The 12,309-nt window shown below is 40.1% G+C and overlaps 1 protein-coding gene across 4 annotated transcripts in view; it reads right to left on the minus strand.

Annotated features, from left to right (window-relative positions):
* Positions 1–12,309, minus strand: part of LOC146501052 (PTB domain-containing engulfment adapter protein 1) — a 99,532-nt gene that overhangs the window by 45,178 nt on the left and 42,045 nt on the right. Inside the window, exon 1 of one of the 4 annotated variants that reach the window (XM_085136666.1) lies at positions 6–1,651. The exons of the other annotated variants lie outside the window; for them this stretch is intronic. The gene's annotated coding sequence lies outside the window, so the exon portion shown is untranslated. Of the gene's footprint in view, positions 1–5; positions 1,652–12,309 lie in introns of those variants that run through there. 4 annotated transcript variants of the gene reach the window in all.

Raw genomic sequence — 12,309 nt, forward strand, 5'->3', positions numbered from 1 at the left:
CTTACTTGCCTCCAAACTGGGGTGGAATAGTGAAGAGGAAGTTTCAGAGGATCTTAATAGTTTTCAGCTGTGGGCCAGATGGTGGTGCGCTAAGGACTACAGTAAGCAGAGATGATGGGGCTTGCAAGCTCAACAAGAAGCGTTTGCCTAGACACAAGATACTTGACATTCAAACCCAACTTCCTCCGCCCACAGTTTGTCCAAAAGGAGTTTCACATGTGCAAAACAAGAGACCCCTTTGGACAGGGACTATTTTGCTGTGATGCACAGGGGCATACCACAGATGAGCCATAAAAGCCATTTCGCCAGAGGTTGCAGGCTGACCCTTTTGCTGCAGTGTGTGATTCATCATCACACTATGCACCCTGGCAACAGCCTTAGGTCAACATCTTGGCATCAATCAACTCAGCAGTACGGCCAAAACATTATGAAGTAGAAGTAACAACACTTCTCTAACTTGGAGCACAAAAAGCCTCCCTGTGAGATGATGTCAACTTAATAATACCTTTTCCTTTTTCTCTGCACTCTGCAAACATTTACGGCTCAAAGTGTGAGTACCGGCAGCTCCAAGTGTTACACTGCTTTAAAATCTGACATTCAATTTTTATCACATAGAGATGAACTGCCCTAGAGTGCCCTCAAAGTGGGCAGGGGTGACGCAAAAACAAAATTGGAGCTGACAAACAGCTGAATTGGCAGCCTACTTTGTCTGCTTATTGAGATTTTTCTATGTCAACATCTAAAGCGTTATGCAAATGTCGTCTCCCAGCGGGCTATTCAGGAAACTGTCGATCTGAATGTCTCCTTCAAAAACTTTTGAGCATCTCATTGAAGTCCAAATACTTGAGGACAAGCAACTGACCACTTTTATTAAAAGTGTATCAGAGGAGGTTGATCCAAACAGGCAGATGAGGTTGCTCCTGCTCTGCTTTTTTAGACATAAGGAGGAGATCAAAATATAAATCATAATCAAATCTCGCAGAAGTCGGTGCGGCGCTGCCACTCACGCTGTCCTCCTCATTTCAGTTTAATGCGCTTCATGTTTTTCATGAGGTGGGGGTACAGTTCTGAAGCCAAGACCTATCACAACAACATTTCTGCTATCTCATGTCACAACACTCCTGCACCATTCACAGAGACACTGTCCACACAGATGAGCTCTCACTGTTACTAACAGAGGCGTCAGAACACGTAGAGGTTAAGTACAGGAACTCGGTGTACGATTTAAGGCACAGATAGATGCATGTAGCTTTTAGTCTGAAATCTACAGTGTTCGTAATGGCCACCAGGGGGTGATACCTGTGGTTGCAAAAAGACTTTCAGTCCTATAAAATCTGTAGGAAAATTAAACTTGGCCCTGACTTTAACACTTTTCTCAGTTTTTGGGCTCAGTCAGCATTTTCACTCATATTAAATGAAACACCAGGTCAACATTCTGTAAATCATGGTGATTCTAAGTACTCGGTACTAGATAACCAAGCCAAAATATGATAATGCAGAATATGCTCATTGGCCAATAATTTGTGACCGACAGTCAGATCCACCTTATCATCACATCTAATAGGGCTGTGCGATATGACCAAAATCTCATATTCCGATATAAGACATCCATCGTCCCGATAACGATATAAATCACAAAAATATAACATTTTCTGTAAATTCTGTGAATCTGGGGCAGCTCGTCTTGCAGGAAGTGTTTCCAGCTGGGCGTCACGTACCTGGAGTCAAGTGTTTTAACTGATGCATGAAACGATACATTTTTAGACATAAGTTGTAACGGCCGCCGTTTTCTTTGTGAGTATTTATTACACAGCGTGCTGCGGGGGAAAGCCTGTTCTAACGTTTGAGTCTAAGGTTTATTTTTTAGCACCTGACGGCTCTTTTTTGCTTCTCATCCGTAAATACTCTAGATCTTTCACGTGATTCAGTTTATTTTGAAAACTCTCAACAGGATCTTGAGCTTTATTGTGAAAGGTTTATGTGGAAATAACCACAACGCATAAAAACAGGCGCTTGTCCGTCCGTAGTGTGGTTAGATTAAATATAAAAGAAAGCGAGAACTTTAAGAAATTAATATAGCCACTACAGTGACCATCAAAATAATGAAAAAATATTGCCGTAAACAGTTTATTTTGCAACACCACGAAACAAACGATAGACTTTTTTTATATCGTCATCCGATATATATCGTTATATCGAACAGCCCTAACATCCACTATCAAAACCTTCACCTCTAGACTTCATAACAGGACTTAACAGCAAAGTTAGGAGGAGGAAATGTGTCAGAAACATCAGAATGACTATGATTATCTGACAGCAATGGCAGAGAAGATGAGAAGGCACCGTTAAGGGTTTGTCAGCAAACCAGTGTGCCGCTAAACATAATTTAAATTAGCATGCTTTACACCAGAGGTCGAGAAGTGGCAATGAAGAAATAGCTTCAAAAGCTAACTATATATAATGATATGCTAATTTTGTGCATATCATATGTTATGTCACTTCCTCATGTTACTATGCTGGTGGGCCAACAGAGCTATTGTTTAGAGTGGAAATATATCCCAGTGATGCCATTTTTGCATTTCTGATATACATAGGTTAGAGTTTACCATTTATTATGGAGGGTTTGATGCCAGGATTTAAGTGTCCTTTTTGTGTCAGTCTCATGATTTTGGTGTGAAACCCGAAACAAACAGCTAGAGAAAGTAATCTGTCTGTCAGTAAGTAATAGTAAGTAACTGTTGCTCAAAGGTTTTCCCTCCTTTTTCTAATCCTCGTGGTTGCTCGGTGTGAACCTAACTGTTGATATGGTGAACTACTTGTAGTTATGGTCAAGCACTAACAAGAAAGTATAAGTACTGAGTTTTAGTTCCCAGCAATTAATAGATGCATTAAAACTCAGATACATTCAAATGTGCATTGAAATGCAATGAGAATACATAACATTTTGGAAGCTTCTATGTATGTGAACTGCAGCAAGTGCAACAGGAAATATAGCTGTGGAGATCAAGCATCTGGCAAATAATGCCTTCTCTTAAAGAGAAGACTTTTTTTTAGTTTCCAGCCAATTTACAAAGGTCACTCGGAGAAGAAAAGAGCACATTTCTTGTTCATTCTCTCTCTTTTCTTTTTTTTAAATCCAGTATCCGGTTAGAGATTCAGCTTGGTAAGGGCCTTGGGTGGCGGTGTGTTTATGCTGGCCGGCACAACTTTGGTTTCTGCATGAGAGAGCATTTAAAGCAGGGAGGGTCTCCGGATTTGGGCTGTTCTGTTCACACTTTATTTTTCTAGGGGTTTTTCTTTGCACTGCCCAGTATCGCTTCACATTTGTGTCTTGTATGAACAGCTGTGGTTAGGTAAGGGAAGTGGCTAGCCGAGACACTTGAAATGGGGACATTTATGTTGAAGAGCTAAAGATATTACTAAATGTCCATGGAGGGGAATTGGGAAAAAATTAACTAATAATTAATGATATCTATAACACTTTAAAAACATATCTGTCAGTGTACACAGAAAGAACATATCTGTGTACAACATTATGAGCCTGTCAATGATTAAAAACAACAACAACACACATTTCACGGGATTAAACATCAATTTTTTAACAGATATTCGAGGCAACAGTGGCACAACAGACACAGCAACTCGAATGCATCTAGGTCAACAGTTAAAAATAATGAGTCATCTCTTCTGACTGTTTCATAACATGGTTGTAACGTCGCACTTCTGGGAATCATTTCTAATTGAGCAGGAAACCAAATAATTTGGATGGCATAGTGATCGTGTCCAGTTTATTTATTTGTAGATATGCAATAACTTAAAGCACTACTCTCACAGGAGAAGACATACGCTGTACCTGATTTAGCAAGCAGCTAATTTCCATATGAAATCCCCAGAACGCACTAAAAACAACTAAATACAAGGCTTTAAAGTATCTTCTTCTGGATTCTAGTATTTACAGTTCTTATGGTTTACAGATTTTCTACAAGTTTAGACTCCAATTATTTTGATCCTCGCCTGGGATGCATGTGTAAGTGTGTTTGTGGGAGTGGGGAGTGGGTGGAGAAGCAGGAATGTGCATCTCAATCAGAAGCATCTCGGTGGATTTTCATTGAAATTTGCAGCCTCCATATGATTTGTGCTTCATCCAGGCAGTGATGCAAAGTGCCAATGTGTGACACCAGAGATGCATTTTCAATTGGCATGACTCGCACCGCTCACTGCGATGTGATGACAATGGCCCAAAGAGAAAGCAATCAGTTCAATTTACCACCACCGTAAAACCAGTTCAAGCAAATACACGATTCCCAAAAACTAAAAACCAAATACCAAAGGATGACTATTAAGGTCCAGCTCTAGTTGTTAAAATGCTAATCAACAGCAGGTGTAATATCAGTTTGTTTTCATTCCAAGGGTGTCAAATATTGCCATTTTGTCACAGCTGCTGCCATCTCAAAGTCACACGCAAGTAAGGGAGGGAAAACCAAATGAAGCAAAGTGCAAAAGGAGACACAAACTGTAATCTCCCAGCTGACAAACCTTTGACTTACTCCAACACCCCTCCATCTGCCTAATGTGGATTATGGATTTAAAAGAGGTCCATTATCTGTCCGTAACCAGTGTTGCTACGACAGGCGAGTTTAACCGTAAGAATTCAAACGTCACCCTGCAGGTGATGCCAGAAGAAATGTCAGGCCATCATTAACGCCATTAGTACGACTCCATGGGGGAGCTTAAATGCCTGGTCAGTAGTTGTGGTGGACTGACGAAATGACAGTCACTGATGCTGCCAGCAGGACTAAACTGGGGCTACAGAAATGCTGTGAACAGTGTGCAGTGCTCATCCTTAGATGGATCTTTAATCAGTCTATTTCAATCTTGCTAGTATTACAGGGAAAAAAGCAAAGATATGTATAAATATAATAAGGTTTATATCTGCTGTGTAGAAGGGCGATCTTTGTGAGTAGCAGAAAAATTCAAGAACAGTATTCTATGACCTTCATTATGCACAAATTTTCTTCCATATTCCAATGGGAAATCTTAATGGAAACATATTGTATGCGCAATCGAAAGTCAGAACGATTGCCCTCCGGCTCTGTGAAAGTATTCAACTATTAATGGGCAACAATCAATCACCAGTGTCAGCCACCTCCTACCTGAAACACCAAAGCCTAAACTGTGTGGAACAGCAACCAATCCTCACTGTATGAATGAGCTGAGACCAGAGGGCTGTTTTTTATTTTCAATTTTTTTTTGAAAAAAAGCGAAGTGTTCGGAGTGTTTGCCACTGGCTGGCTGGGTTTTTTAAGTGTGCATCTTATCCATCACATCCCAAAAACATACATGTTAGGTAGAGGTGGGAATCACCATACATCCCACGATACGATATTATCACAATACTTAACGCACGATACGATATTATTGTAATTTAAAATATTTTGCGATATTCAGATTCTGTACATAAAGGTAAACTTTATCAATATTCATATCTAATATCAAAGTCTCACACTCAGTCTTTCTCTCATTTCAGTTTTATTGTTAACAAACTGAACGGTTTGTATTACAGTCTAGTCCAACTTAACTGAACGCAACCATCTGGTACAATTATAGCTATTCTGAACTATGCAGTTTATGAAAACTATGCAGCCCCTTCAGCAACTGAAGAATTTGAAAGTAAATTAAAACAAAATATAATTTTACATTAAATAAAAAAGTTTTAAACTTAATTAAAATAAAACATGTCTTAAATTAAAATAAGTAAACTGTCATGTTTATTGCTGCCAAAAAAAGTTAAACACATTTGGACAGTGAAGGAATGTCAGGATTCTTGCTCAGAAAAAGGATCAACATGCTCTGAAGTCAGAGCATGTTCCAGTCCACAAAAACCTTTTTTGTAACAAAATATCGATTTCTGCTGTCCCTGTATCGATACATTATTAGCAAACAAAATATCATGATACTACACAGTATCGATTTTTTCCCCCACCCCTAATGTTAGGTATGTTGGTGATTCTAAATTGGCAGTACGCGTGAATGTGAGTGGTTTTCTGTCCAGCATGTACCCTGCATGTCACCTTATGACAGCTCGGACAGGCTCCAATTTGACTTTGACCCTGAATTGGATAAGCAGATGAAAACGGATGGCTGGATTCAGCAATCTTACACAATAGAGGCTCAAAGTGTCCCTGCACATTGGTAAAAAGTGTTTATATCACTTAATTATTTTTTGCAATAAAGACATCTCTCCTTGACCCACTGTAAACTATCTCCAGTAGTAGTAGTAGCAAAGAATAACCCTAAATGTGCATTAATATTTATTTCAAAAACAGATTACATCATGTAATCAATCTTCCTCCGAACTGTACCACATGGAAACTCAATAGGTCATGAACTGGTCCTTTGCTGATTGTACACAAAGCAGCTAATTAAAAGACATGGCGTCCAATATCATGAGGTACAAGGTGAAAGTGGAAGGGTGTCCACTGTGAATGTTCCTCTTGTTGCTGCAGGCTACAAACTTGCTCGAGAGTGTTCAAAAGGTCACGGTGTGTCTGCTGCTCTGCTGTACTATTGATCTGAATAAATTAACTGTTTCATTCAAGTGTTTTGTTAATTAATCGTTACCCTCCCCGCTGCATTCATCTGGAACAAAAGGTCTATTCCGCGGTCATATAAGCCAGGGCGAGACCCAAAAACAGCAATTTTGGGAATTCTAAAGGTCACAACAAGCAGTTTATTAGGAACACCCATGCATTTAAAAAAAAAACTTGGCAGAGCTAGTGCATTAGATTGCATTTGAATGCACAGATATATAGATATATAAAGTGAAAAGCTCTTTATGTTAGATAACATTTAGATGTCAAATTATAGATTGATATAAAACATGTGCTCCAGGTATAGATATAACAGCTCCACCATTTTAGTGCCTCTGGCCTTAAGTAAAACAACAGAAATGGAACAGACTGTGTTTTTCTTACAGTAAAATTTACCAGAGCCTTCAGAAACCTTTCATCTTTGTTTGGGTTTCTCTTTGACTTGTGTTAGATACTTTTCCAACAAGGCTGAATACAAATATCTGTATTTGTGTGACATTATTCTTGTAATTTTAATCCCCCACATATGTCTAGGTCATCTCAATTCAAAGAGGCTTTTCTGTAAAATCTTCCCACACGTCATCTGTGTCAACACAAACAACTGACAGCCCGAGAAAAATAAAACCCTGTATTAGAATATATTCTCTACCCACGTCTTCCAAATGTGTATCATACAGGCTCAGAAAGCTGTAGTACATTCAGTGTTAATATACAGAATTCATCTCCATTATCTATAATTTTTATTTTTAAAAAAGGAAAAAAAAAAACAATTACAGCTCTGAGATGAAGGGTTAGACATTCTACTTGAAGGTCTTAGGTTTTCTTTTCTTATCTTCGATGTGTTTTGTCATTCTCCTCTAAGTGCAACATTGCTCTGTTTTTGTTTTGATGGCTTTTCTTTTGTCTCCATGTCATGCTTTGTTCTTTCCCAGTCCTCTGTCACATCTGCACTGGCAAACAGCTTCTTTCATAAGTTTAAAGCATGGATATATATAAGGCAGTTACACTGAAATCCATCGTTGGATTGTTGTTTAACTTTAATAAAATTGGAATCGGCTACCTGAGATTCCTGAGCATTAATATTGTTAACATTAACTTCACTGAAACTGTTGTTTGCACAAGTCCTTCCAGCATCTGTTGGTCTGTCCTAAGAGGCTTCTTCATCTTTAGCTAATGATCTAGAATCGAATGGCTCTAGATTCAAAGACTGTCCACGTGCAAGTGAAGCCTTCTGAAACATTAAAGGAGTTTGTAGTCTTGCAGAGATAAGGCAAGAACGTGTATCACAGGTTATCACGGCTGCTTCTCGTTAGCACTTCTGCTCAGCTGTAAATGCTGGGCTGATTGCTGTAGTTGTCCACTTTTACTGCGTTATAAGTCCTTAATTTAAAGGAACTTATGGAAGTATGTGCAGACCTGCACTGAAATTCAAGCCCTGGCTCAGGTCAATATTCTTCAGTCCACCATTCTGCATAAGATACAAAGAATCAAGCTCTTAAAGGCAAATAAGTGTTCATTCTTTACAGGCCAAAAGGTCTCTGAGAGAAATTTTTGTGACAATTTTAAGAGGAATAACACCCTGTATATTGGATACAGAACAGAATTGCTTTCACTGGCTAACAGACATGTCATTGTTAAGTTAAGCATGGCATTAAAAAGAGCAGAATGGGTGGAGACAGGCTGAAGTAACTTAAACAGGAGACTTTGCATGAAATTTGCCGGCTAGGCCTTCTTCCTCCGATGTGTGCTGGTGAAAATCATCCGCTAATGGATGATGTACTGGGATTGTGGGGCAGAGTTTGAATTCATGGTCTTCTGAACTAAAGCCTAAACTGACTTCCCCATGATTGCATATAAGCATGGTCATAAACCTCATGACAACGTCCTCCTTTAAATCAAGATAAGATGAAGAAGAGGAGCGTTAAGCTTGGCTCGGAGATGATGATGGAAAAGAAGAAAGTCGGGTGGGTGGGAGCAGTGCACATATGCCATAAATTCAACCGTGCAGAAGAATTATTCCATTATGTTTCATATGCAGGTACATAATTACTAAATTCTATAGAGACGTGTGCCATAGTCTACAAACATTAGTGGAGAAAATGGAAGAGTTTGGACTGACTGGATGTTTGTGCACACTGAAAGTCAGCATAGAGAATAAGTGTGGAATAAGAATAAGAGTGTCTGCAAAAATATGAATCAGTGCATACATCAGGCTTTCTTTAGAGAGGATGAATTTAATATAGTTGAAAAACAAGTGTTTTACCACATTTAAGTAAAACCTGTTGTTCTTCAGTTTAGGGGAATTAAAAGCAATAATTGAAACATAATTCTCAAAAACCACCTCAGATTTTTTTTTACAAATCGGAAAATCTGAGGTTTTGCATTCAACAGGTGACTAGTTAATAGGCTGAAATATCACTTTTCTGCTTTCAATATTTGAAACTACAGGGTTCAGGTTGCACTAATCATTTTGTATTGATTAGGGTCAGATTATATATCGAGTGAGCCGCAAAACTCACACACAGGAAGAACACACCTAGTTGTTGATGCCCAAAGACGCCAGGTCATGATTTTTCAGGCGGCTAATTACAACCGATGGCTGGTCACAGGGGATACGATAAAACCCTGGAGTGTGTCAATGGTGCGCACCTTGCCCGGTGTGTCAACTGGTCAACCAGCCAGCCATTCCAAAAGAGTTTTTGCACCCACTACCGTTAATGGAGGTCCCTTTTGAGGACCTCATTGGGCCATTTCACCAGAGTTCATGTAGATATCACTTTGTATTAGTTGTGTTGGATGATTCAATGCGACATCCCGAAGCAGTACCGCTACACACCATTAATGCAAAGAGTGTGGCCCATGCACTGTTTTAGGTCATTTCCTGAGTCAGCATCCCAAAAGAGATACTGACTGGCCAGGGCATGTCATTCATGTCTCGCGTGGGGTGTTAGACCTAATAAAAGAAAATTTTGAGGAAGGTCCAAGCCCAGCTAAGAATTAAACTCAATACTTTCTGAACCTGAGAGCCAAGCTACACACACTGGGGAGATTTTCATGAGAAAATCTGCCCCAGGTCCAGGAATGTCAGCAACGCCTGTACAACAGAGGGGCTATTTCACAGCGAGATGAAGTGCTTGTATTACTCCCTTCCTCTAGCTCAAAATTACTAGTCAATTGGCAAGTGCCCTTCATGGTCACCCAGCAAATGGGGGAAGTCATATGAAGTTGTACAGTCAGACAGTGGAGGAGCCACACAGATATTTCACCTCAACCTCATCAAAGTGTGGAGAAACTTTGAAACTGCTTCTCTGGTGAGCCTGGTAAAAGTAAGAGATGAGGTGGTGCTGGAGGTGCTAAATTCCACCATTCCCACCTCTCACCATTGTAATATTCATCTCACACAGGCCCAGCCGGTACCAAGCTCATAGAGCACCCAGGCATGACGCTCCATTCCAACCCTATAGATTACCTGAACATAAAACACAAATTATTCAGAAGGAATTGGCTGAAATGTTAAAGATGGGAATAACAGAAGAGAAGAAAGATGGGTCTACATGGTTCTGTGTTGACTACTGCAAAGTGAATGAGGTGTCACAGTTTGATGCTTAGCCCAAGGCCCAGCTCCATGAGCTCCTGGAACAGTTAGGTCAGCTTGTTCAGAGTCCCCATGGACCGGGTCCTGCTTCAATGCGCTGCATATGCTGCTGCTGACATCATCATCTATAGTGACACCTGGGTGGAGTGTGCAGTGGGTGGCTGCGGTCATGGAGTTCCTGAGGCAGGCTCACAGCCAAACCGAAGAAGTGTGTGGTAGGATGGAGGAAGATGCACCCGCAGGTGAAAAAACAAAAACCAAAAAAGGCCATCGCATCCTGCTTACATCCCAAAACCAAAGAGAGGTAAGGTTCTTGGGGCTGGCGGGTTATTACTACCGGTTTGTGCCTGGCTTTGCAGAGCTCACCAGCCTCGTAACTGATTTCACCTTAAAAGGTGCCCCAGATCTGCTGGACAAAGCAGTGCCAGGCAGTGTTTGTGCAAGTGCATAGGGCCCTCTGTGTGTGGAGCAGGGGTTCCACACAAACAAACCAAACACAACTAGCAGATGTCGTACTGTGTGTCCATGATGCCGGGTTTGAGGACTGGGGACGTTACAGTGACACATTGATTTAATAAGACTATGAAGTGTGTTTTTGCCTTTTATGTCGGACATGTTTTTCTCTAATAGATGTCTTTGTAAAAAAAACAAAAAAAACACACAAATAAACAAAACATAGAAGGATTTGTTATTAAGCCTTCCAAATGGCAGATCTTTAACAGTGAACATCCATGAAAAATGTATGTAAAAACTAGGGCTGGGCGATATGACCCAAAATTCATATCTCGATATTTTTTAGCTGGATGGCGATATAAGATATATATCTCAATATTTTTTTTAAGCCATAAAGTAAGAACAAAAAGAGAGTTCTTAGTTAAAGCTGTGTCCCAGATGTCACACAGGCACTTTTATTAACATACAGCACAGATGTACATGAAAAAATTAAACAAAAATTAATTATGAGCATTTATTAATTAATAATGCTCCATAAATAAACTAAAACAATGTTGTTTTTGTGCATAACAAAAAGCTCACAATTGTGCAGTCAAAATGTAAACTAAAAGACGCTGAGCATAATAACATAGAGACAGATTTCGCAACTGCTCTGTTCCAAAATTCTACCGCGTGACTGACAGCCTGGAGTTTGAAATCCGCTTCGTAAACAGGTGCCATTTATGGTCCTTATACACACGTTGAAGCACAGTACGTATCACTCCGCGAGGCTCCTCGGTAGCCGTAATGCTCCGACAATCCATCAAGCGGTGCAGCCCCCTAGCTTAGCAAAGTCGTACTAAAACATTTTTTTGACAGATTGCTGAGCGCTGTGTACCACATAAAATAGGTTCGCGGTCATCAAGCACAACCAGAATTCATACATAAGGCGCGCTGTCAACTTTTAAGAAAATGAAAGTATTTTAGGTTGTGCAGCGCCTCTGGGCTGCATGGCGTTAGCGTGGTTAGGTCGTTAGCTTAGTTAGCTTGTTAACACTTGACGCCGTCCAGCCCCACGCACGGGGCGATGCGCAGTAACTCGTTAACGGAGATTTGCCGTGTCCATCTTGTTGCTGCCTGCAGGTGAAGCGATGGGGGAGTTGTGTTCAGTGAAGGAGAGGCGAGGCAGAGTAACGTTGCGTAGAGACAAAAGTGGACGAAAGAGAGGCAAACTTGCGGCTCCACAAGTATAATTATAACGTAACATAGACTATATCGATATAAACGATATTGTCACATCTTATATCTCGTATAAAAATATATCGATATTTTCAAAAAGCTCGATATATCGCCCAGCCCTAGTAAAAACTGAGGCGGAAACGCAGTGTGACTCTGGCTTTATGGTTAATGGTAAGCTGCTTACAGAGTACTAACTGAGCATCAGATAATGAATCCTGGATGAGTACTTAGTAAAATATGCCACAGGTAACCGAACATTATTGTCACCAATTCAGCAGCCAGCCACTGTGAAATATCGTCTGGCATTTAATAATGACTATAAAAAGTACAGTACTGTGCAAAGGTCTTGAGCCACTTCTCACTGCTTTATAAATTGGTAGGAAAATGGGAAATATGTGCAGCCATGTATTGAAATATAAGGCAAAAATAGAGTTACAGGCACAATTCTAATTG

The sequence above is a fragment of the Neolamprologus multifasciatus genome, chromosome 16 (genome assembly GCF_963576455.1).
Source record: "Neolamprologus multifasciatus chromosome 16, fNeoMul1.2, whole genome shotgun sequence".
Classification (NCBI taxonomy): domain Eukaryota; kingdom Metazoa; phylum Chordata; class Actinopteri; order Cichliformes; family Cichlidae; genus Neolamprologus; species Neolamprologus multifasciatus.